Below are 22,312 nucleotides of genomic sequence, written 5' to 3'. Positions count from 1 at the left end.
TATTTTTTATTTATTTATTTTTTATCATTATCTTTTATATTAGGTATTAAACGTCACACATTTGAAGGATACACCACAACCATAATTCTTTATACACAGCTCACAATCCTCATATAATAATAATCATTGAAATCATGCTGTCTGTCATAACTTTTTGAGCATTGCCAGACCAAATACAATTCTTGTGGTGTGACAGGGAAGGATCAGTAGTTCAGTAGCACATTATTAGCCCTTAGGCTGGGCACATACATACCTATATAATTAACCTGTTACTTGAGATCACCTTGCCTCTAAACAAGTGGTCTTGAAGATGAGGTAGAGGAAGGTAAAAAGATCAGACTTCTTGTGACAGGGAGAGGAACATCTGTTAGAGGAAGGGTTTAAAGAAAAGCTGGCCCATGGAATTAATGCCAGAGGGCATGTGCTGCTGTAGAATATCCTGTAGTCTAAGTTGGATGAATAAACAAACCAAGCAACAAAAAAACCTTCATATTTTACATGTGAGAGGAGCTCTCCCTTATGAAATTCTTAGTTGACATTGGAAATACATAGTATCTTGAGGGTAGAGTTAGTGGGAGACACAATAAAAAGCTTTTGTATTTTAATTTCCTGGTGGTTGAGGAGTCACATAGTAGACTTTGAAGCAGATAATACCTCATAGTATAACCAACATGAATTATTCTTTATGTCTGGAGGAAGCAAGCATCTGGCTGTCTGAATTTATGAAATTGTAACTCAGGGAACTGACTAATTTTACTATATAGGGTGTGAGAGCTGCAGCTGCTGCCAGATAATAGTTGAGATCCATTTTTTGCCATTTTCACTCTGCTCCTGCTATTTCTGAGCCTTATTCTTTCAGCATCTAGAGTAGATTTGAGTTTTGTTGAGCCAAAATTGCTCCTGTCACCATGGCCTTTAAAGAAGACTCTTTTATTTTATTTTATTATAGAGGAGTTTTAGGTTCTTAGAAAAATCGAGTGGAAAGTACAGATTTACCATATATTTTGTTCCCCTACATATGTACAACCTCCTCCATTATCAACATCCTTGCCACATTAACTGTACATTTGTTACAGTTAATGAACCTTCATTGACATATCATAATCATCCAAAGTCCATCATTTACTTTGGGGTTCACTCTTGATATACATTCTATGGGGTTAGAAAAATATATAGTGACATATATCCACCATTAGAGTATCATGCTTAGTGATTTCGCTGTCCTAAAAATTCTCTGTATCCTGCCTATTCATCCTGCCCTCTTCTCAACCCCTGTCAGCCTTTTTTTTAATTACCCAAGGAGCCAGTTCTGTTATAATTCCACTGCTCTGTAAAACTGTTGCACTGTACTTTGATCACAGTTAGTTCAGAGGATTTTTTTCTTCTGTAAGTACTGCTGATATCTTCTTTTTATTCCTTTCCTCGAAGTAATGGCAGGTCAGTGACCAGATTGTATAACAGAGATGGTTTTTCGTTTCCTGAGATTTCCCTGATAGTCTGCTAATTGAAGATACTTCTGGATATTAAATGATAAAACCTGGTAATACAGCCCTAAATAGTAAGATTTTGCTGTAGACTCATAGAGCTAGAAGGAAATTTTAGGCTCCTACTCTCTGTTTACAGATTGTGGTCATCTCTTCCACAGATCTCAAGTACAGAAATGATGCAATTCTCCTGAGTATCCTTAACTAAAAGAGCTATATAACTCTTGATTACCATAATGCACATGCTGATCATTTCCTCTTTGCTCTACCTGCCTTTGAAGAATCTGCACAGACTTTAGTACCTGTCAAACACCAGTCTTTGTGGGGTGAGCAGCTGACCCAGTAGAAAACAATTTAGAGACTTTGTTGAATGCATTGAGCCAACTAAATTTTCTTCCTGAGAATATGGACCCTGAGGTTCTGAGTTAATTAGACGATGATGAATCCTTTGACTGAAGGATCATGTGGACTTGTGACTTGGTTCTGAACTACACCATAAAAGCCATGTGCAAGTCAGAGGGAACAAAAGAGCAGAGGAAGCTAGTCTATAGTGAGAAGCTGTGGAGTGGAACAGATAAATGGAGACCCATGAGAGATGGTGGGGGGAGCTTCTAGTTTCAATTCGCATTTGGTTCATCTAAACTCCATTTTCTTTTCTTGGATATCCATGAGACCTTTTGTAGCCTTTCTGTAATGTGTTCCCTCCTCCCCATTTGACTTGAACTAGTTGTGTGAATTTTTATTCTACAACTGAGATATTGCTAGTAGAATCTCATGTAAGAGAGTCTTTAAGACTCCTTGAGTTGAGTCTTATAAGGTCTTATAAGATCTTAAGAAAGGTCTTATTATTAGTGCAAAGTAAGTGTACGTCAGGTAGCCTTTAGCCCGTTAATGTTGTCTTCACCTCTAGGCATTTATTAACTCATTTACCGTGTGTGTGCACAGTCCCTCAGTTGTGTCCAACTCTTTGCGGCCCCACAGACTGTAGCCCACCAGTCTCCTCTGTCCGTGGAGTTCTCCAGGCAAGAATACTGTAGTGGGTAGCAATTCCCTTCTCCAGGGAGTCTTCCCAAACCAGAAATCAAACCTGGTCTCCTGCATTGCAGGCGGATTCTTTACTGTCTGAGCCACGAGAAAGACCTTCTCTTCCCTTTTCTAGGCCAAAGAATGTCTATACAATTTCATCTTTTCTCAAAAGAGAGAAAAAAAAGTTTTGTTGTTTTCTGACTCTTTATTCATCACATTTTTCTTCAGTCCTTTCATAAAACCTTGAGTAGAATACTAGGGAGTTGGTGCTAGGAGACCTGGATTCTGTTCTTGCTGGGACTCTAACCAGATGGATGGTCTAAGGAAGGTACTTCATTCCTCATGCCCCCTGTTACCTCTTCTATGACATGAAAGAGCTGGGCCAAATCACTGATTTCCAACCTATAACTCTTGCTTTTCTTAAAAATAATAGTAACAGGTTCCAAGGATTAGGATGTAGACATGTGTTTTAGATGGGGGAGTACCATCTAGCTTACTGTAGATGAGATGGCATGCTTGAACCATTTTTTAAACTTTTGTTCCATATTCTTGATAAGACATTGACGAAGAGGGTCAAGAAATCAATCTACTTACCAGGTGGCATTTATCATACTATAGATGAAATAAATATATCTTAATGTATCTTATATAAGATATATTAAATAAATATATCTTAAATATATCTTATTCTATATTTATAGAAATATAATCCATTTCTATAAACGCAGTCACTAAGTGAAAAGCCAGCGAAGAAAAAGCTACCTCTCTTAACTTTAATGGGAAAATTTATGATGTGTTTCAACCTAACCTAAGATACCCAAACATTTTCCACAAATAGACAAATATAAATGAGCAATGAAAGCATTTGTATATAAGAAGTAAATAAAATTTTGAAAATAACAACAGTTTATACATAAAACATAATGATGCTTTGTTGCCTCAATAAATAAGAAAGGGGTGGCTTGATAGGCTGTGGAAATTGATGGAAGAGGGAAGGAGCCATTCTTTGCAAGATGGTAGAGAGTCAGGTGATGAATTTTTAGGCATGTATTCAATATCAGGAGTGCTTAGTGATCTTTTTTTTCCTTTGGGACTTTGACAGAAGAAACTTCTGATTGTGGACACCTTTGACATCAAAGAAGAAATATTTTTTGGTACAAAAAATTAGCAAGATATAAGTTTACAATTCATATACCTCCTTGAAAGATGCTGCATTAATTGCCTGCGGCTGCTGTAACAATTACCAATTTAGAGACTGAAAGCAGAAGAAAGGTATTATTTTATGGTTCTGGAGGCCAGAAGTCTGAAATCTGGCAGCTCTACTTTCCCTCTGGGGACGCTAGAGGAGAATCTGGTCCTGGCTTCTGGTGACTGCCAGCAAAAGCACTTCTGAGCTTGTGGCTACATTGCTCCGATCTCTGCCTATCTGTCTCCTCCTCTGTGTGTCTGCCTCATACTCCCCTTTTCTCATAAGGATACATCTGATTTCTTTTATGGCTTACCTTGGTAATCCATTATAAGTACTTTCTTTCAAGATTCTTAATCATATTATTTGCCATACAAAGTGAATATGAATTCAGTCCTTCAAAGTAATAACTGCAGGTCCCAGGGAGACCATACATTTGAGGGGGCCATCATTTAGCCTACTATGTATGTGATGGCATGTTTGAATAATTTTAAAAATCTTTTCATTCTGTCATATTCTTGACAAGAAACTGCTGTGTTGAGTGAATTAATGAGTATTCTTTATCTGAAATTATAATGTCGATATGTTGCCTTTGGTGATTTATGTAGTATGCTATGAAGTGAAAAGATCATGTAATGAGCAGAAAAAAACGGAGTTATTTTCCAAAAAGTGGTCTATCTTTTTAAGAGCCCTCATGGCAAGGAGCCATCACCTGAAACCTGTGTTTGCCTACCACACTTAATCCTCAGGCTGGCTTCTATGTTATGGTGAGATAGCTCTGAGCAGCAGCTGGAACTCTTGTTTCCTTCTTCATATCTGAAAAGGAGAGAGTCTGTTCTCAGAAACTCCTGGGTGAGCGATTGAGTGTTCTAGCATGGGTGAGGGAGTGACATTTTGGACCAGACAATTGCTGGTCTTGGGGAATGTCCTGTGTATTATGGGAAGTTTAGTAGCATCCATGGCCTCTATCCACTGGATGTCAGCAGCACACTCCTCTATTGTGACAACCAAAAATGCCTTCAAACATTGTCAAAGGTCCCCTGTGGGTCAAGGTTGTCCCTGATCTAGAACCGCTGCTTAACCCAATCAGAGCTCATTCTTGTCTCACCAAAATCTTCTGGCTAAGAAATTTTAGGTTCCTGTTAGGAAGGAGGAATGTAGAAAATAAATGTTGGAAAGGTAACTGCAAATGTTCACTACATCCAAAACTCTAATGAGGGCCAAAACTGGGTCGAATCTAGCAGACCTACTAAATTTTTTCTATGCCCCTGTTGGTATATTGTTGTCCAACTCTTTGTTGTGTCCGACTCTGCAACCCTATGGAGTGTAGCCCACCAGCCTCCTCTGTCCATGGGATTTTCCAGGCAAGAATATTGGAGTGGGTTCCCATTCCCTTCATCAGGGAATCTTCCCGATCCAGGAATTGAACCTGCATCTCCAGCATTAGCAGGTGGATTCTTTACCACTGAGCCACCTGGGAAGCCCCCCTGTTGTCTAACTTTATTTTTTAATAATGTCTATTTTATATTGGACAAATAAAACCCAATATTATGTCTCCCCCACCCCCAGTTCTATGGGTCTGTAAATCACGTGTTGGTCTTTTTTTTTTTCTGCTTTATTTCTGTCAACTAGTTGGTTGCTCTTTATCTTAGAATTTACCTCTTTCTTGTATAACTTCATTCTTTTCCAGCAAGTCCCTCTCCTGAGGTTTTCACATTCAATTGGATTTACCTTTCCTACTCTACTGCTCTGGTTTCCTTCCCATCACTACGGGGCTTTAACAAGCATACCATATAGTGCAAACTGCACTTAGCATAGCCATGTATAAACACTAGAGAACCGTGATTGGAATTCTTCTAAAGTATCCTCTTTTATTCTACGAAGCAATTGAAATAGAATAAAGACATATTTATTGCTTTGAAATTTTCAATGATTTCCAAATTAACAAATTTTTACTTTTACAGGCATCAGATGACTGGCATTTTGGGGCTATGTGTTATTTCTTCCATGATTGTGCCATGTAGAGGATTCCCTCTATTTTCATGTGAGTACTCTGGCTATGAGGGAAACCCTGACTAGTAACTGATGACAGAATGCATGACATGATTGGGAGTAAACATGAGTTGCTGCTTTTTCATCACAGTTAAGGCATGGTAGAGGTTATGCATATAATGGCTCATAAATAGAGTACTCCCATCGGACCAATAAAAAGTAACAAGACTACATGACATATAAGCTAGAATTTATGTGAGTTGTTCAAGCAAGTCTGGGTCAAGGATTTTGTAATTGGCAGTAACTAAGAGCTTCATGAAAGCCTGAGGGGCTACAGAAAGAACTCTGTTTTGCCATGGCTTTTGCTTCATTCTGTATGTATGCAGCATAGCAGAAACAATCTGCCTTACTATGATATTAGTTACAGTACCCCCCAAACTGTCCTTCCCTATGTATTTTCTTCTTTATTTTACTAGCAGCTCATTTAGCCTCCAGCTTTGCTGGTCTAGAACTTCTGTGTTCATTTTAAGTTCCTTGAGAGAAGGAGGGCTACTGTAATCATCTTCAAATGAGTTTGAAAAAAAGCACAATTCCCCAGTCTTAGTATTGTGCCTTGTGTGGTTTAAAATTTGACTGAATGACTTGACATATATATCCTTTCTAGACTCATTAGAACCCATAGGTTGCCCCCTTGAGTTTTCTCTGCTTCTTGGAAAACAGATGGGGGAAGAGATCTAGAAATAGAATATTCACTGAGATAGCTGAAGCCGAATAGGAGGGGAAGAGGATACTGATGGTAGCAAGACTCATTTTACTATGGTTATTAAAGCGAAAATGAGGGGAACGATTCCTTTTTCAGGAGGTCTTGGCAAGGACCCCAGTTTTAAACAAGAAAGAGACACAGCCAGTTATATTGAAATGATTTGAAGTCCATCCCTCCACAGTCATGTTTTTCTGAAGCCAAGGTAGACAGTTGGTTACAGGTGGGTATAGAGCTAGCCATTTTTCGATAAATGGATAAATTGTCCCTTGAAACTATTTCAGTAGGTGGTGCTCTTGTGCCATAATATAACAAAATTTTTAGAAAATTTCTGAGACCCTGTGGCTAGTTCTAGAGCCTTTGTCCCTCTTGATCCCCTTGAGTGACTACCAGGTATACCACTTGGATAGCATGATGTGGGTGGTTTTAGTGAGAGATTTTATATCTGGAAATAAGGCAAATTCAGGTCTCTTACCTTCTTTAGCTTGCCTGAGCTCTGCTTTCCAGGGGAACCTAAATGAGAGGTTTGCTAACCTTTATGAAAAATTGATGACTATTGTTCAGTCGCTTAGTCATGTCTGACTTTTTGTGACCCCATGGGCTGCAGCATGCCAGGCTTCTCTGTCCTTCACCATATCCTGGAGTTTGCTCAAATTCATGTCCATTGAGTCAGTGATGCCATCCAACCATCTCATCCTCTGTCGTCCCCTTCTTCTCCTGCCTTCAGTCTTTCCTAGCATCAGGGTCTTTTTCCAATGAGTCAGCTCTTTGCATCAGGTGGCCAAAGTACTGGAGCTTTAGCTTCAGCATCAGTCCTTCCAATGAAAATTCAGGATTGATTTCCTTTAGGATTGACTAGTTGGATCTTCTTGCAGTCCAGTGGACATTCAAGAGTCTTCTCCAGCACCACAGTTTGAAGGCATCAGTTCTTTGCGCTTAGCCTTTTTTATTGTCCTGCTCTCACATCCATACAGGACTACTGGAAAAACCATAGCTTTGACTATACTAACCTTTGTAGGCAAAGTGATTAGTCTAGTCTTTATCTAAACAATTATGATATGTGTTATGTATTACCAGTTTTCTGAGACCATTTGTTCTATTGGAAATCATCTGTGATCCTCCAGATAACTTCAGATAACATCTGTTATCTAAAGATGTTATCCTCCAGATAACATCTGTTATCCTTTCCAGATAATTCAGGCTTTCATTCTTGTTTCTTTATGCTTTCAGACAAGATGCAATGGAATGAAATAATATGTTGTAAAGAAATTTATAAGTGGTGAAGAAACAAAGACGAAAAACATCAAGTTCAGATAGCAGCTGATAATAACTAGAGCTGACATTGAACCCTGTTGGCATCAGCTCCTTGTCTCAGTTCTTTTACTGTATGTATAATGAGTACAGCGGTCTGAAGTTGGTTATGATACCATGATGAACATGATATCCAAAGAAGTCCATATTAGGCGCTGCTGGCAGAAACATGGTGGGCAAGGAAGAGAAATTTAAATCCAGACTACATATCATTCCAGGGTGGACAAATCTCTTGTTGCTAGAAGTTTTTAGAAACATTTAAGGTTCTGCTTTTTCAGAAAGTTTTTTGTCTCTAAAATGAAAGACAGTCATCTCACTTTGTATCCACCAGCTGTTAAGAAAGAGGCAAAATGCTCATGGGACTTTTGCATCAGCATGAGTGTGCTGATCTGAGCTGCTTAATTCCCCATTATCTCTGCAGGCTGTCAGGTCTCAGTGATCTCAGCTGCCCCTAGCTCTAGCAGCTTGCCTCTTGAGCCTTGCGACCCGGCAGATCCAGTGATGTTCAGGGTGCTTTCTGGTAGCTTTTGAGATTTCTTTCTACAATTAATATTTTAGTCTGTGTGGCTTTTAAAAATCGATTTATTTACCTGATTATTATTATTGTTTAAATTGGAATATAATTGTTTTACAATGTCATGTTAGTTTCTGCTGTACCACATCATGAATCAACTATTAGTATACATATATCCCCTCCCCCATAGGCCCCCCTCCATCCTACCCTTCTAGATCATCACAGAGGACAGAGCTGAGCTCCTTATGTATCTATAATTATTTAAATTTAGTATTTAGAATGTACTGTTAATCTAAGAACTCATGTATTTCTTGAATATTTCTTGCTTTTATCTCTTTAAATATTGCTTCCCTTCCATTCTCTTCATTTTTTTCTTTTTTTCTTTTTTGCTATGACACCTTCTAGATGTTTATGGAACTAACCTTTATGTTTCTTAACTTCTCTCTCATAATTTTTGATTTTCTTCCTGGGCTGCATTCTGAGTGAATTTCATAGTAGTGTCTTCAAATTTTCTAGCTCTTTAGTTTTGCCTAAAGTATCTTGTGTACTGCATTTTTAATTTTAATGACTGTATTCTTCACTTATATAATTTTCAATTGATTCTTTTTTAATCATCTATTGTTTTAACTCAGAGTTTGTGCTTTATAATTTCTTATTTTTAATTAGCTTTTTAACATCTTAAATACAATTATTTTGATTTTTAATTGAGGTATAATTTACCTACAATGTTGTATTAGTTTCAGGTGTGTAACATAGTGATTTGATATTTTTGTACATTAGAAAATAATCACCATAGTAAGTCTAGTTACCATCTGTTACCATACAGAATTATTACAGTATTACTGACTATATTCACTGTGCTGTATATTATATTCCCATGACTTATTTATTTTATAAATGGAAGTTGGTAGTTCCTCTTAACCCCTTTACCTATTTTGCCCATTCTACTTACTCACCTCTCCTCTGGCAACTACTAGTTTTTTTCTGTGTTTCTATGAGTCTTTTTCTGTTTTGTTATATTTGTTCATTAGTGGTGTTTTTGTTGTTGTTGTTCAGTTACTTAGTTGTGTCTGACTCTTTGCAACCCCTGAACTGCAGCATACCAGGCTTCCCTATTCTTCACTATCTCTCTGAGTTTGCTCAGACTCATGTCCATTGAGTCAGTGATGCCATCCAACCATCTCAACCTCTGTCGCCCCCTTCTCCTCTTGCCTCAACCTTTCCCAGCATCAGGATCTTCTTCAGTGAGTTCACTCTTCATATCAGGTGGCCAAAGTATTGGAGCTTCAGCTTCAGCGTCAGTCCTTCCAATGAATATTCAGGATTGATTTCCTTTAGGATTGACTGGTTTGATCTTGCATTCCAAGGCACTCTCAAGAGTCTTTTCCAGCATCACAGTTCAAAAGCATTAATTCTTCAGTGCTCAGCCTTCTTTATGGTCCAGCTCACATCTGTACATGACTACTGGAAAAACCATAACTTTGGCTATACGGACCTTTTAAGACTCCACATATAAATGAAATTTTATGGTATTTGTCTTTTTCTATCTAACTGATTTCATTTAGCATAATATCTTCTATTAATAGATCCACCCATGTTTTGTTTCAAATGGCACGGTTTCATACTTTTTTATGGCTGAGTAATATTACATTGTGTGTGTGTCTACATCTGTGCTTTTCCATTGTGTGTATGTGTCTGTTTGTATGTGTCTCACATCTTTACTCATTTATGTATTAATGGACTTCTGGGTTGCTTCCATATTTGACTATTGTAAATAATGCTGCAGTGAACTCTGGTTTGCATATATCTTGTTGAATTAGTGGGGTTTTTTTTTAGATAAATACCCAGAAGTGTTATTGCTGGGCCATATGGTAGTTTTATTTTTAATTTTTTGAGAAACTTCCATACTATTTTCCATAGTGGCTGTACCAATTTACATTTCCATCAACTATGTACTAGGGTTCCTTTTTCTCCACATCCTCGCTAATATTTATTCTTTGTTATATTTTTAATGATAATCATTCTGACAAGTTTTGATTTGCATTTCTCTGATGAGTAATGATATTGAGTATATTTTCATGTGCCTGTTGACTGTCTCTATGTCTTCTCTGGAAAATGTCTTCACGTCCTTTTATTTTTTTAATTGGATTTTTAAAAATGTATTGAGCTGTATGAGTTTCTTATATGTTTTGGTTATTAACCCCTTATTGAATATATCATTTGCAAATGTCTTCTCCCATTCAGTTGGTTGCCTTTTTGTTTTGTTGATAGTTTCCTTTACTGTGTAAAAGCTTTTTAGTTTGATGTGGTCTCATTTGTTTATTTTTGCTTTTGTTGCCCTTGCCTGAGGAGACAGATCAAAAAAAAAAATTCCTAGAGACCGATGTCAAAGAGCTTACTGCTTGCTTTCTTCTAAGAGTTTTATGGTTTTAGGTCTTAAATTTAAGTCTTTAATTCAGTTAAATATACTTATTTTGTTGAACTATTTTATAATATTCATTTCATCTGAAATGAATTAGTGGTTTGATGGCTGATTTTGTTAGTTGCCTTTATTGGGATTAGATTTCCTCCTGTACTTTAGAACTTTGGTTGAATGGCATGTTTTGAATGCAGCATATTTTTTAATTGCTTTCATTCATTCATTTTCTGCCTCTCTTTCTCCCTCTCTGCTTAGTCTTCCTTGTTTAAAGCAATTTATAGTTGTCTCTGGGGCTTTCATGGAGCCCTAGTCCAGAACTGCTATGGTGTTTCAGTTACTTGGACAATCAGAGGCTGCTTCATTGAGTTCCTCATCTCTGGCTGGTCTATGTTCTCCCTCCTCGCTAGGCCACAGCTCCCTATGAGATAACCAATCTTCTTTCAGGAATGGAGGAGCCCTCCTCCAGTTTCACCTCTAACCCTGCCTCAGGTAGGATGCTAGGTCTGACTCTGTCCTTTGTGGGTTATGGTTAGTTTGAGCAAACTCTGGGAAATAGTGAAGGACAGGGAAGCCTGGCATGCTGCAGTCCGTGGGATCACACAGTCGGACTCAACTAAGCAACTGAACAACCACCACCAAATTTTGTAGGTTTCATGCTTCCAGTTGCAGTGTTTGTTTTTGGATCCTGAGCTTAGGAGGCTCAAGTCTTCAACTCTGAGGATTTATTCCACTCTGTTTCTGCCTCATATCTATTAGACAGAAAATTTCATATTGTTTTTGAACTTACTTGCATCCTCCTCGTTTTCTCTTGTTTCCTCTCTCTTTGCTGTGTTTGGAGTAGAGGGGATCTATCAAAGAGTGAATTTACTTGCCATCTTAACTGGAGGTCACATGGGCTGAGGGTTTAAAGGAAACAAAGTGAGATATTTGGTTTTACATACTACTAAAAGCTAACCACAAACATGCTTTTCTGTTTGAGTTCAGTGACCCACAGCATACAATCATTTAAACTCCTCCTTCAGAGGCTTGCAGCCCCAAAAAGATGAGTGGGATTAAGCAGGTGGGATTTATTAGGATGCCATGGTTCTCTACAAGGATTTCACTTTTTATTTTTTATTTTGATGGTAATTTTACGAATTCAGTTGTTTCCAAACACCTAAATGCCCACAGTTCTAACTCAATAGTGTCTTAAGACATCAGAGCCTGCAGTTGTGTTTGTCTTGGTGCCAAGTAGCACTACTTTTAGATGCTGAAAACCGAACAGAGGTGAAAATGTAAATAATATGTGTGAATGAGAGAGTGAGTGATTGCTGTTTCTTGCTGGCTGGGGTGCCCCTTTTTGATGCTGCCTGCAGCACTCCATATTTTCTTCTCTCCCAGCCCTTCCCAGAAAGAATTATGTTTTATCTGTTTGCAGTTCATGATTTCCTCATTAGCCATGGGTTGCTTGAGAGGAAATGGGAATGCTGCCATCTTTTTATTTGCAGTGTTTTTTGAGTTCCTGTCATATGGTAGTTTTCCAATAAATATGTGGGATTTTTTTTGTTTTTGTGTATTTAGTAATAAATTATGAGTAGAACCAAGGATGGAAAGAGGCAGAAATAACTTGGAGCCAAGTTACTAATGACAAAGGCAAGAAGATTTCTAATATTTTAATACCTAATGAGCTCCTCAGCCCATTTTTCTTCCGGTCTCACCGAAAGCTCACAGTCTTACTGTCTGTCAGTTAAGTGAATGGAAGAAAAGAATGCAACAAAAGTAAGTCATCACTATTTCTAACAGAATGTATGTGGGAAGACTGATATTTCTCAAGTCCCAGTGATAGGTCCTTGCCACTCTGATGGAAAACAAGGTCAGGGGTTTCTATCTGAGCAGCTTCAAAGGCAAGCAGTCCTAAAGGGATGTTTCTATTTGGAGGCCAGATCCAGAGAGCAGCTCGTTTTCCCACGTGGGTTGGGGCATGGATGGGAGAATGGAGCTCAATAACCCCCCAGAAAGTTATCTGCTAGGTTAAATTTCCTTAATTCTTTGCAAAACTGAGTGAAGAGTATGTACACTACACCTGGATTGCAGTTACCTCCTCTGATTTCTTTGGTCCAGGTTTTGTTTATGATTGGGGTTTGTTTGAAATTATCTGCAAATTTCAGGTCTGTGTTTTTGATTAGAGTGTCTCAGAGACAAAACACTCCTGACTCAACAGAGAAAAAACCAGCTCCTCCTAGTGGAATTTTTCTTAAAACCTCATTGTTTTAATGGGAAAAAGTATATCATTTGTTACTTTCATGAGCACTTTATAGGAGCAAGAATATTTTATTGTGAAATTTTTTAAAGAAAGCTACAAATGTGTGGGCAAATTTATCAATCCTGCTTAAAGTAATGAAGCAAAGAAACATTAAAAAGTAAATTAAGAATACTGGTATCAGGGTTTCAGTAAAGAAGAGGAAGAATATTGTCAAGTTTAAGCATAGTTGAGTATAAATTTCTTAACTTTATATTTGATTACATTTAATGGAGGTTTTAAGTAGTTTCTGATAAGGCCATTGTACCCCTAGTTAGCGACATTGACTGGAGGCTAGATATTTGTCTCTTTTCCTTCTTCCATAAACACCGTGTTTTCTAGCCTTCTGTCCATAAATCTCTGTGTAGTGCTTATTCAATGGGAGAAGTAACTTCAGTTGATTCATACTCAGGGAAAATGGGGGGAAAAAAACAAAACAGTGCTTTTTATCAGGTTGCCACTGAGTAAGTTATGGTCTATATTTGGCAAATGTAGACTTAACCTCTCATACTTGGAGATTGTGCTGACCAAATGAAAGTAATTTCAAAACCTTTTGGCCACCCTGACAGGTATATACTATGCAGCCATTTTTGATACTACGAGATTTATAGTGAGCTTCGTTTTAAATGATGACAATATGGGAACTGCATGTCTTTCTGTCAGCCCCAAAGCCAGCATTTTTTCTGAGTCTCTCCTCTACAGTAGCCTTAGTGGATTTGTTTGTTTACTTATTTATTCACACATTTGTTCAACAAATATTTATTGAACTTCTACTGTGTGCCAGCTAGATACATAGCCTTGGTTTTCAGAAAGTGTTCAGCAAACTAGGTTCTGAGGAGATATGCCAGTGAGGACACGTTTGACTGTAAGAAACCTCATTGTTTTAAACCAATGAAAGGTGGCTTAAAGCAAAAGGAAAATTACAAGGTTGGCTACTTCATTCCCTTAGCTGTGCTAGTGAGGGGACCCAGGTCCATCTTTCTGCTTTGCTGTTTGCAGCATGTTAGGTTGCTTACTCCTTGTATCCCTAGGTAACTACTGCTGTTGTGTCACATGAAGATTGCAGTGTATAATACGGGAAAAAAGTGAATTTATCCACTAATATTCTCCAGTGGAAGCTCAGTTCTTATTGTCCAGAGTTGTATAACATTCCCCATTCCTATAGTTGGAAGGCAAATGGAAATACCATGACTGGAATACACCAGCCATTCTTAAAATGGGATGTTGGGTGTCTCAGAACTTTCAGAAGACTGATGAGGGGAAAACTGTTTTCATAGTAGTGCTAAAGCATCATTTGTGTTTCTTACTCTAATTTTCTAAAAGGTCTTGTAGGTCTTCATAGAACCGTTCAACTTCAGCTTCTCAGCGTTACTGATCAGGGCATAGACTTGGATTACCGTGATATTGAATGGTTTGCCTTGGAAATGAACAGAGATCATTCTGTCTTTTTTGAGATTGCATCCAAGTACTGCCTTTCGGACTCTTTCGTTGACCATGATGGCTACTCCATTTCTTCTAAGGGATTCCTGCCCACAGTAGTAGATATAATGGTCATCTGAGTTAAATACACCCATTCTAGTCCATCTTAGTTCGCTGATTCCTAGAATGTCGACGTTCACTCTTGCCATCTCCTGTTTGACCACTTCCAATTTGCCTTGATTCATGGACCTAACATTCCAGGTAATGCTTCAGTAACGCTGAAGAAGCTGAACTTGAACGGTTCTGTGAAGACCTACAAGACCTTTTAGAACTAACACCCCCAAAAGATGGCCTTTTCATTATAGGGGACTGGAATGCAAAAGTAGGAAGTCAGGAAACACCTGGCATAACAGGCAAATTTAGCCTTGGAGTACAAAATGAAGCAAGGCAAAGGCTAACAGAGTTTTACCAAGAGAACGCACTGGTCACAGCAAACACTCACTTTCAACAACACAAGAGAAGACTCTACGCATGGACATCACCAGATGGTCAACACCGAAATCAGATTGATTATATTCTTGACAGCCAAAGATGGAGAAGCTCTATACAGTCAGCAAAAACAAGACCTGGAGCGGACTGTGGCTCAGATCATGAACTCCTTATTGTCAAATACAGACTGAAATTGAAGAAAGTAGGGAAAACCACTACACCATTCAGGTATGACCTAAATCAAATCCCTTATGATTATACAGTGGAAGTGAGAAATAGATTTAAGGGACTAGATCTGATAGACAGAGTGCTTGATGAACTATGAATGCAGGTTCATGATATTGTACAGGAGGCAGGGATCAAGACCATCCCCACGGAAAAGAAATGCAAAAAAGCAAAATGACCGTCTGAGGAGGCCTTGCAAATAGCTGTGAAAAGAAGAGAAGTGAAAAGCAAAGGAGAAAAGGAAAGATATTCCCATCTGAATGCAGAGTTCCAAAGAATAGCAAGGAGAGATAAGAAAGCCTTCCTCAGCGATCAATGCAAAGAAATAGAGGAAAACAACAGAATGGGAAAGACTAGAGATCTCTTCAAGAAAATTAGAGATACCAAGGGAACATTTCATGCAAAGATGGGCTCAATAAAGGACAGAAATGGCATGGACCTAACAGAAGGAGAAGATATTAGGAGGAGGTGGCAAGAATACACAGAAGAACTGTACAAAAAAGATCTTCACAACCCAGATAATCATGATGGTGAGATCACTCACCTAGAGCCAGACATCCTGGAATGTGAAGTCAAGTGGGCCTTAGAAAGCATCACTACAAACAAAGCTAGTGGAGGTGATGGAATTCCAGTTGAGCTATTTCAAATCCTGAAAGATGGTGCTGTGAAAGTGTTGCACTCGATATGCCAGCAAATTTGGAAAACTCAGCAGTGGCCACAGGACTGGAAAAGGTCAGTTTTCATTGCAATCCCAAAGAAAGGCAATGCCAAAGAATGCTCAAACTACTGCACAACTGCACTCATCTCACATGCTGCTGCTGCTGCTGCTGCTAAGTCGCTTCAGTCGTGTCCGACTCTGTGCGACCCCATAGACGGCAGCCCACCAGGCTCCCCCATCCCTGGGATTCTCCAGGCAAGAATGCTGGAGTGGGTTGCCATTTCCTTCTCCAATGCATGAAAGAGAAAAGTGAAAGTGAGGTTGCTCAGTCGTGTCCGACTGTTAGCGACCCCATGGACTGTAGCCTACCAGGCTCCTCCATCCATGGGATTTTCCAGGCAAGAATACTGGAGTGGGGTGCCATTGACATGCTAGTAATGCTCAAAATTCTCCAAGCCAGACTTCAGCAATACGTGAACTGTGAACTTGCAGATGTCCAAGTTGGTTTTAGAAAAGGTAGAGGAACCAGAGATCAAATTGCCGGCATCCGATGGATCATCAAAAAAGCAAGAAAGTTCCAGAAAAATATCTATTTCTGCTTTATTGACTATGCCAAAGCCTTTGACTGTGTGGATCACACTAAACTGTGGAAAATTCTGAAAGAGATGGGAATACCAGACCACCTGACCTGTCTCTTGAGAAACCTGTGTGCAGGTCAGGAAGCAACAGCTAGAACTGGACATGGAACAACAGACTGGTTCCAAATAGGAAAAGGAGTACGTCAAGGCTGTATAGTGTCAACCTGCTTATTTAACGTATATGCAGAGTACATCATGGGAAACGCTGGCCTGGAAGAAACACAAGCTGGAATCAAGATTGCCGGGAGAAATATCAATAACCTCAGATGTGCAGATGACACCACCCTTATGGCAGAAAGTGAAGAAGAACTAAAGAGCCTCTTGTTGAAAGTGAAAGAGGAGAGTGAAAAAGTTGGCTTAAAGCTCAACATTCAGAAAACTAAGATCATGGCATCTGGTCCCATCACTTCATGGGACATAGATGAGGAAACAGTGGAAACAGTGTCAGACTTTATTTTTTTGGGCTCCAAAATCACTGCTGATGGTGATTGCAGCCATGAAATTAACAGACGCTTACTCCTTGGAAGGAAGGTTATGGCCAACCTAGATAGCATATTTAAAAGCAGAGACATTACTTTGCCCACAAAGGTCCATCTAGTCCAGGCTATGGTTATTCCAGTGGTCATGTATGGATGTGAGAGTTGGACGGTGAAGAAAGCTGAGTGCCGAAGAATTGATGCGTTCCAACTGTGGTGTTGGAGGAGACTCTTGAGAGTCCCTTGGACTGCAAGGAGATCCAACCAGTCCATCCTAAAGGAGATCAGTCCTGGGTGTTCATTGGAAGGACTGATGTTGAAGCTGAAACTCCAGTACTTTGGCCACCTCATGCGAAGAGTTGACTCATCGAAAAAGACCCTAATGCTGGGAAGGATTGAGGGCAGGAGGAGAAGGGGACAACAGAGGATGAGATGGTTGGATGGCATCACCGACTCGATGGACATGGGTTTGGGTAAACTCCAGGAGTTGTTAATGGACAGGGAGGCCTGGCGTGCTGCAATTCACGGGGTTGCAAAGAGTCGGACACGACTGAGCGTCTGAACTGACTCTAATTTTCTCACTAGTCTACAGTAGAGTTGTTAAGAGTTGTTGATTTATGGTTATGTCATTGGCAGCTAGTGGAATATATTCTTGGGTTTTAAATTAGTTTAAATTTCTAATGTGGTAAATATTGATATATATAACTCACATAAATAAAAGTTGTCAGTATTGCCTTCAGTGATGTGTATGGACTGTAAAGGGGAGTCTGAGAACAAAATGTTGAGATCCACTGGTCTCATTAATCAAGATTCACCCGTGGCGAGAAAATAATAGCAAATGAAACAACTGACAAAGGATTAATTTCCTAAATATACAAGCAGCTCATATAAGTAAATACTGGAAAAGTAAATACTGGAAAAACAAACAACCCAATCAAAAAGTGAGAAAAAGACCTAAACACACATGTCTCCAAAGAAGACATACAGATAGCTAATAGACACATGAAAAGATGCTCAAACATTGCTCATTATTATTGAAATGCAAATCAAAACTACAATGAGGTATCACCTCACAACAATCAGAATGGCCATCATCAAAATGTCTACAAACAACAAGTGCTGGAGAGGGTGTAGAGAAAATGGAACCCTCTTGCAGTGTTGGTGGGAATGTAAATTGATACCACTACTGTGGAAGGCAGTATATGCTGTGCTTAGTTGCTCAGTCATGTCTGACTCTGTGACCCCATGGACTGTAGCCCACCAGACTCCTCTGTCCATGGGAATTCTCCAGGCAAGAATAGTGGACTGGGTTGCCATGCCCTCCTCCAGGGGATCTTCCCAACTCAGGGATCAAACCCAGGTCTCCTGTATTGTAGGCATATTCCTTACCCGTCTAGATCACCAGTGAAGCCCAAGAATATTGGAACGGGTAGCCTATCCTTTCTCATGGGAACTTCCTTACCTAGGAATCGAACTGGGGTCTCCTGCATTGCAGGTGGCTTCTTTGCACCTTTGTCTACAGGGAATCCCAGAAGACAGTATGGAGACTCCTTAAAAAATTAGGAATAAAACCACCATTGGACCCAGCAATCCTGCTACTAGGCATATACCCTGAGGAAATCAAAATTGAAGAAGACACATGTATCCCAGTGTTCATCCCAGCTCTAATTGCAATAACTAGACATGGAAGCAACCTAGATGTCCATTGACTTGATGAATGGATAAAGAAGCTATGGTACATATATACAATAGAATATTACTCAGTCATAAAAAGGAATGCATTTGAGTCAGTTCTAATGAGGTAGATGAACCTAGAGCCTATAATACAGAGTCAAGTATGTCTAAAAAAGAAAAACAAATATCATATACTGACACGTATATATGGAATCTAGAAAGATGGTACTGATGAAATTATTTTCAGAGCAGCAGTGGAGACACAGACAGAGAACAGACCTATGGATATAGGGAAGGAGGGTTGGGGAGGAAGGAGAGGGTGGGGTGTGTGAAGAGAGGAACATGGAAACTTACATTACCATATGTAAAATAGATAGCCAATGGGAATTTGCTGTATGACTCAGGGAACTCAAACTGGGGCTTGGTAACAACCTGGAGGAAGTGGGATGGGGTGGGAGATGGGAGGGAGGTTCAAGTGGAAGGGGACCTATGTATCTCTATGACTGATTCATGTTGATGTTTGGCAGAAACCAACACAATTCTGTAAAGCAATTATCCGTCAATTAAATAAAAAAAGATTCACCTCTGGCATTTGGGAAGATCCCAGCCTTTCCCAAGACTCAGTAGCTATGAGATTTTTGGACAAAACTGATTCTCTTAGCAAAGAAGCAGTAGAGGGGTTAGGGCTATTGGATGGGCAACCAGCAGTGTTTATGGAATTATTCTGAGGGGGGGCTTTGGTTGGGAGGGCATGACTGGGACGCAGGATGTGCTCTAGGTCTTACCTTAGCATTGACTGGAGTCACTGCTGGTCTATTCTTTTTTTTTTAATTGTGGTAAAATATACAAACCATAAAATTTATCATTTTAGCCATTTCTAAAAAGTGTACAGTTCGGCAGCCCTGAATTACATTCACGTTGTTGGGCAGCCATCACTGCCATTCATCTCTAGAATATTTTCATCTTCTCATCTGAAACCGTTTATACCCATTAAAGAGTAAATCCCTGCCTTCTCCATTTCTCTCAGCCCCCGACAACCATCATTCTGTTTTCTGCCTCTATGGGTTTGACTCCTCTGTAAGTATCTCCTATTAGTGGAATCATATAGTATTTGTCCTTTTGTGTCTGGCTTATTCCTCTTAACATAATGTTAACACGATATGGATTCAGGGTTCATCCGTATATGTATCAGAAACTCCTCCTTTTTTATGATTAAATGGTATTTCACTGTATATATTTATATATTAGTTTATCCATCCATCTTTTGGTGAATATTTGGGTGGTTTATACCTTTCGGCTATTGTGTATGCTGCTATGAGTATGAGGAAACAAATTATCTGTTTGAGTCTCTGCTTTCTATTATTTTGGGTATGTATATAGAAGTGGATCAGATGGTAATTCAGTATTTAACTTTTTAAAAGGAACCACCATACCATTTTTACACAGCAACACTATTTTGCATTTCCACCAGCAGTTGAGGTTCCAGTTTCTCCACATTCTCACCAGCACTTGCTATTTTTTGTTTTTTTAGATGATAGCCAGCCTAAGGGGTATAAAGTAATATCTTATGGTGGTTTTGACTTGCCTTTACCTAATGATTAGTGATGTTGAGCTTTAAAAAAATTTTTTTTTCAATTTTATTCAAGTATAGTGGATTTACAATGTTGTGTTAATTTCTGCTATACTGCAACATGATTCAGTTATACACGCACACACATGTACACACATATATATATTTATTCTTTTTCATATTCTATTCCATTGTGGTTTATCACAGTATACTGAATATAGCTACCTGCCCTATGTGGTAGGATCTTGTTGTTTATACATTCTGTATGTAACAGTTTGTATCTGCTAATCCTTAACTCCCAATACACCCTTCCTCCACTTCCTCTCCGCCTAAGCTCTAGGATGTCTCTAGATGGAACTGCCATATGAGATGTGAAAGTGTCATTCAGTAGCAATGCTAATTGAGGGCCAGAATATCACAGGTTAGATTATAGATTGTGTATTTTTTCACCCTGAAACTTAGTAATTTAGGAGAAGAAAATAATGTCACATAATGTTAAACCAGAGGCTGAAGTTGCTCACGTCACTAGTGGTCACTGGTCCTAGCGCTGTGGTAGACTCAACATCCTGTGCATCCCTGCCTGTGGCTCCTTGACGTTGGGGCTGCGTAAATACTCAGGTGTTAACATGCAACTTTAGGAGCCTGCTTTGCTTTCTGAAAGATAATTTGAGAACCACTGTTTCAGGGCAGTCCCTTGCCAGGTTCTTAACACTTCTTGATTACTAAATTGAGGGAAATGTTTTTGTTTTTAATGAATTAGGGCACTTTGCTCCAGTCTATCTCCTGTTTGTTTCTTCATTTTTTGTTACCTTTCTTCCAACAGTGCTTAAGTGTTTTGATGCTTTTATTCCTTCTTCCAATCTAATGAATTATGCTTGGTGAATTCCTCATACCTTGTGTAAACATTTCTATGAAATTTTTGGTTATATCCTTTTTCCAAAGAAAAAAGAAAGAAAGATAGCACTAAGTCTTGTCCTACTCTTGCGATCCCATGAACTGTAGGGCTGCTAGTTTTCTATGTCCATGGGATTCTCCAGGCAAGAATACTGAAGTGGATTGCCATTTCCTTCTCCAGAGGAACTTGCCAACCCAGGAATTGAACCCAGGTCTCCTGTATTGTGGGCAGATGCTTTACCAACTGAGCTACATGGGAAGCTTTTCTAAAGAAGCCAACTCAAATGGGGAACTTTTAGCCCTAAAGTATTACCTCTCTTACCTGCTATACTTTGAGTCTGAGCTCTGTCAATTTGGCAACTTTCAGTTTGAACCTTTATAGACAAATGGTTGGGCTACAGAGTATCTTTGTGCCATGGTGATTTGAGTTCATAAAATAGTGCTTTAGCAAGCAACAGAGTAACTTTTGATCAGTGTATAAATGAGAGGGAAAGGACAAATGCCTGTGATCCAAACCTGAGACATTTGACTGTCTCTCTTTTCAGTGTCTTAGATGTTTGAGGGACCCCAAGGGGGTTTCCCATGCCACTTTGTTCCTTCCCCTCCCGCCTCCTGCTTTCCTCTGATTAGCAGGAAACAGGGACATGAACAAGCACATGGGAGTCTTTCACAGGTTAGTCACTTCTATTCAGGTGTCCAGGTCTCTCTGCTCATAGGACTGTTACTTTAGTTCAATCTACATGAGAATTTCTGAAGCTGATTTTATTTTCTTTCGGAAACATAACTTAGACTCACAGTTTTTGTTAACTTTAGTCTCCATATGTGGAGAAGGTGAAAACATGATTTGATTCTGTATATTCAAGAAATGAAAAGGGAGACTTCCTTCTAACTTTCTATGCCCTTTGCTTTTGCTACATTAGTATATATTGGGGTGTGTGTGTGGAAAATGCTTGATAAAATCCTGAGTTTTGAAGAAATGTAATTGAACATCCACCTCTCTTATGCTCTTAAATAAAAGATACTAAACAGTATTTCGTTAGTTGTTTGTATGAAATTAATATAGGCAGAGATATCCATGTGAGGGCATATATACTCAGCAGGATTGTAAGAAAGTCAAGGATTTACATTGGGGGAAATATCAAGGATTTGATATCAATCAAAAGTATAGTTTTCAGTTCTCTAATTAGTGTGTATATTCAGTTCAGGTCAGTTTACTTGCTCAGTCTTGTCCAAATTTTTGCAACCCCATGGACTGCAGCACCCCAGGCTTCCCTGTCCGTCACCAACTCACGGAGCTTG

The 22,312-nt window shown here is 39.1% G+C and overlaps 1 protein-coding gene across 18 annotated transcripts in view; it reads left to right on the top strand.

Moving 5' to 3' along the window:
• FANCC (FA complementation group C) overlaps window positions 1-22,312 on the top strand; it is a 303,173-nt gene that overhangs the window by 58,341 nt on the left and 222,520 nt on the right. For 13 of the 18 annotated variants that reach the window (XM_081522765.1, XM_081522735.1, XM_081522620.1 and 10 more), the window contains one exon: window positions 5,661-5,740. The exons of 3 other annotated variants lie outside the window; for them this stretch is intronic. The gene's annotated coding sequence lies outside the window, so the exon portion shown is untranslated. Of the gene's footprint in view, window positions 1-5,660; window positions 5,741-12,252; window positions 12,451-22,312 lie in introns of all 18 variants that reach the window. 2 more of the 18 variants (XM_081522702.1, XM_081522713.1) reach the window with 1 other exon arrangement.

The sequence above is a fragment of the Giraffa tippelskirchi genome, chromosome 1 (assembly GCF_054371585.1).
Source record: "Giraffa tippelskirchi isolate mGirTip1 chromosome 1, T2T-mGirTip1v1.2.pri, whole genome shotgun sequence".
Lineage (NCBI taxonomy): Eukaryota > Metazoa > Chordata > Mammalia > Artiodactyla > Giraffidae > Giraffa > Giraffa tippelskirchi.
The sequence above is the reverse complement of the archived record's forward strand: the minus strand, read 5'-3'. Positions and strand labels throughout refer to the sequence as shown.